Source organism: Notothenia coriiceps, unplaced genomic scaffold (genome assembly GCF_000735185.1).
Source record: "Notothenia coriiceps isolate Sejong01 unplaced genomic scaffold, NC01 NC01_scaffold00028355, whole genome shotgun sequence".
Lineage (NCBI taxonomy): Eukaryota > Metazoa > Chordata > Actinopteri > Perciformes > Nototheniidae > Notothenia > Notothenia coriiceps.
The window spans coordinates 82,275-85,524 of NW_011361056.1; the positions used below are offsets into that span (position 1 = coordinate 82,275).

Here is a 3,250-nt window from a genome sequence, read left to right on the forward strand (position 1 = left end):
GACAGTGAGGAGGGGCCGATGCAGTGCCATGATTCAGCCAGCACAGCTCTTATTTTATCTGGTCATTAAATGTATCAGGCTCTTATAGGCCACCATCATGCAAGGGATTTACTCCAAGAAAGTAATGAGGCAAGGAGTTAACATGTAGTAACCACACACTATCCTAAAAAACAGCCATTTAATTACTAGAACTAGAATAACCCTAATGGCCCAGTTGGTAAATTCAGCAGATTTTCACTACCTCCATTATTCACCCCTCCACTTCTTTCACTATCTTTTCCTAACAGAAATATTATGTTCATTAATTCCAATCACCTCTACATTTTTGTTTTGGCCACAATCGAGAAAACACAGCACTTCCTGCTAATGTTTTTTCATTTCCCAAATGAAGGATTATGCGGTTTAAGCTGCTGGGAAGCCTTTAAATGTGAAATATCAGTCTAATAAGAGTGTTATTGTTTATTTTTGATAACACTGAATAAAAAAGGCAGAGTAGAACCAATTACAGCTTGATTAAAGTGGTATTTAGTGAGTGTAAAAGTATTTGTGTTTGAAAAGATAAACTCAGGGCAGCTCAGGGTGAGTATGACATGTTTTACTGACAACAGCAAGACAATAGGTAAACATGGAGGAAGTGTTGAGGAACAGAACAGGAGTAGATCAGGAAACAGAGAGGCTTCTTATACTAAAATATGACTGGGCTGCGAGGGAGTGCGGGCATCTTTCAAAAAGTAGGTTGTGGGTTCGAATCCCAGCCCATGCATTCAACATGTCGATGTATCCTTGGGCAAGATACTTAACCTTGAGATGCTCCCGGTGTGAAAGGTTGAATGATGACATGTAGGGGTCGTAAAGACTGGATAAAGCGCTATATAAGTACAGTCCATTTACCATGACCAAACATACTTTCATCATAAATCTCTTTTTTATTCACGGGCATTTTTCCTGTAGCAGAAGTTTTGTTTAAAAGGGACTGGCCGATATTTAACTCTCTGAGGTATATCACATAACAGAATTATTAAGACTACCACAAGGATATCTTCTGAGCGCAGAAAGCAAGTTTCACTTTGAACTTGACTCCTGAATAGGGTTGCAAAATTCCAGGAATTTTCAAAGATGGAAACTTTCCACGGGAATAAACGGGAATTTATGGGAATAAACTGGGAATTTTCAAAATTGAAGGTTAATAATAATAATAATAATAACTTTTATTTATATAGCGCTTTTCAATAACCCAAAGTCGCTTACAAAAACAATTAAAAGTACAGAAAGGGGGTGAACAGGCAGAAGACAACATATTGGACGCCGGAACAGGAGAGTGGGAGGGCGGTGGAAGAGTGTGGGTTAGAGATAGGGAAACCCAGATACAGAGCGGAGTAGATGTGTTGACGAGTAGTGGGGGTTAGGGGAGTTTTGGTGTCGGGGTGGGACGTGTCGTTACGCGCGTTGGATGGGTAGAGGGTGTGGTACGGTCAAGGGGGCAGGGTGTGGACCGTGCATAAGCGGGTGGGGGTGGGGTGTGGGTGCGCAGGTTGTTGGAGATACTTGGGGAGGTCAGACCAAAGCGCGTGGTGAGTGTCGTGACTTTGTCGGGACCAGTTTCATTAGTCTGCTAGAGGAGAGGAGATGTCTGAGCGGCACGGGAGTTGTAGGACGGTGTGATCTGGATTCGCGTCGGAAACTGTGACACTTAGTAGTTAGGAGATGTTTCGGACGCGTTTTCCACAACTCCCGAGGCGGAGCTGACGAGTGGAGCGATGGCGTAAGTGGCTTGTCGTTGTTAAGAAGTAAGGGAGACGCAACCGGGTGTGTAGGCGAGGAGGGGTCGAGGTGTGCCCCAGGGGGTCCCGAGTCAGGAGCGGGGGAGGAGAAGTAGACGATAGAAAAGGGGGAACCAGGTATAAGCGTTGGAGTTGGAACTAAGGTGACAATGCTGGCTACTGTGGGTCTAGATGTAGTGGGGGGTGTGTGAGTGTTGGAGGGAGTGGGTAGGCCTTTGGACGGAGAGAAGTTATTTTTGTACCGACTGTAGTTGTTGAAAGGAATTTGGTTGTCACTATTTGTGTAGTATCGTGGTTCTAGTTGGGAGTTATTTGGTCTGGGTAAGGAGTGGTAACTCTTAGCTGGTAGTGGTGGAGGGGACCGTGCGTTAGAACCGCGAATAGGACCTGGGTGGAAGGGAAACTGGGTACAGTGAGGTAGTAGTTCTGAGAGGATGAAGGTGGAGGCGCGGCGTAACGGTTCTTAGTTTGTGACCTCGCGCGAGAAAGAAAAAAAAGAAGAGCACAACGAACGAACTTAAAAAAAACAAAAGCTAACACAAAGAGTAAAAACAGGAATAGACCAGTGAGAAAAAAAGGTACAAAAAGACTGATAACACGTTGCGAGAGAAAAAAAGAGTGACAGAAAAAAAAACAAAGGAAAAAGGTAAAAAAGGGAAAGGTAATCTGAGAAAAAGGTTTACCAATGTATATATAGAAAAAAAGACAGACAGAAGAAACAGCGAGAGGAAAGAAATGCAAATGAGATAAATAGAAGCATAAGAAAGAGAAAACATAGATAAGATAAGTGTGAAACCAAAAAACGGCAAGAGGAACGCAGCGAGGAAGAAAAAGTGAACCGAGACAAGAAGTGTTATGTAATGCGTAAGATAGAAGTTATGTGAGAAAAGAGGAGTGCAGAATATTACAGGAAGGAAGATGGATAAGATCAAGGGACGAAGAGGGATGAGATAAAAAAAAAAAGAGATCTGAGAAGAAGAAGTAAGAGAGAAAAATGTTAAGGAGGAGAAGGGCCAGAAAAGGCTTAGAGAGAAAAGAGAAAGATGAAGAGAGAGGAGTGATCATGAAAAAAAAAATAAAAACAAAAAACACAACAAAGAAAAAAAAACAAAAAAAGATAAAAATGGTAAAGTTCTAAGAGTATATTGTAAACCCAGTTGTCTCGTAAGAGGTCTAGTCGTGAGCGAACTGAGGAGGGGGTAGACAGGCCGCGTGAGAGGGTGTGACAGATGGAGTTTGGGTCGACTTTTGTATGGAGAGAGGGTGCGGAAGTTGAATGGGATGGGGGGTTGGGTGCTGCACGTGAGTGGTGGGTGCGACATAGAGGAATAAAGTGGGGTGCGACGTAGAGAATAGATGTAAGTAGTTGAAAAAGAAAGGAGAGAAGGTAATCAACGAGGAAGACGGCAACAGGATGTACGAACGAGGGGCTGACACACAGGAACGGTACAAGTAGCATTACAAGTGAC

The 3,250-nt window shown here is 43.3% G+C and overlaps 1 long non-coding RNA gene across 1 annotated transcript in view; it reads left to right on the plus strand.

The window, feature by feature from the left end:
- The first annotated feature begins 706 nt into the window (after positions 1 to 706).
- The window catches only part of LOC104958111 (uncharacterized), an 11,736-nt gene continuing 9,192 nt past the window's right edge, over positions 707 to 3,250 (plus strand). Inside the window, exon 1 of the long non-coding RNA XR_799733.1 lies at positions 707 to 818. This is a non-coding gene — a long non-coding RNA (uncharacterized lncRNA). The remainder of the gene's footprint in view (positions 819 to 3,250) is intronic.